Raw genomic sequence first — 1,073 nt, 5'->3', positions numbered from 1 at the left:
TTTACATACTTTTGGATAAAATATTTAAATATCTAATAGTATGTAGACAAATTTGCTGACATTAAAAATAATTGGAATATGATTGCACATTCTTTTTTATTTGATGGATTTCATATTCCTTTTTATTTTTATGAATTATTGGTTTTTAAATGTCATCTTTATGTTTCATAAGCTGCTTTTTAAAACTTCATATCTTGAAAATAAAACAATCTCTGTAAATAGAAAAAAAAGTACAGTAGCTGTCAAAAGTATCAGACTCACATCCTCACAATTTCAAGCCCAGTGGAGAGAAAGACTATATATCTCAAAGTGAAGTTCCAGAATTATCTGCAGTTGAGACTATTTGTATGGCTTGCACTAAATATTAACCTGTAATATAGCTATGGCCAAGAAGGTGAAATGCTTTTCTAGTACTGAAATAGGTCAACTACCCATCCTTTATCAGAGGTATTATCATGACATGAATCGAGAGCTGCAGACAGGTGGTATCCTTAAAATAAAGTCAAGGTATTATTAACAGTGGATTGAAGAATCCATGTTGGGCAATAAAAGCAAATAAAAATGGTAAGGCCAAATGTGTAATAAATCTTGAACAAGATCCTAGGTACACTCACTTTTTACTTATCAACATGATCAGGTAACAAAGGCCAAATGGTTATGGGAAAATTGGTGTCTTCTGAAAAAGAAGGATGATCACATAATGCAAAATGGAGCATCACTACATTATTATATAACTGACAAATTACATCATTACACTGTTGTTGAGTGCTGTCAAATTCTCTCTATTTCCTAGAAACCATACTTCACACAATAGGAAAACCTTTGCCCCATTACACACCATCCTCACAATCTCTGCTGTGCTTCAGCCCATTGTTGCAGTCACTGTGTAAATCTATCCCATAAATATATTTTCTTGAGGGTTTTCCTGTCTTTCGCTGACCATTTACTTTTCCAAGATGATATCCTCCTCCAGGGACTATACCTTCCTGATAACATGCCCTCTGATAGCATTATATACCAACTTTTACAGTCGGAGATACATAGAACATGCAATCAAGATGCATTGATAATAA

Source organism: Elephantulus edwardii, unplaced genomic scaffold, assembly GCF_000299155.1.
Source record: "Elephantulus edwardii isolate Elephantulus edwardi_28Jun2011 unplaced genomic scaffold, EleEdw1.0 scaffold00046, whole genome shotgun sequence".
NCBI classification, from domain to species: domain Eukaryota; kingdom Metazoa; phylum Chordata; class Mammalia; order Macroscelidea; family Macroscelididae; genus Elephantulus; species Elephantulus edwardii.
This window is presented reverse-complemented; position numbering follows the sequence as displayed.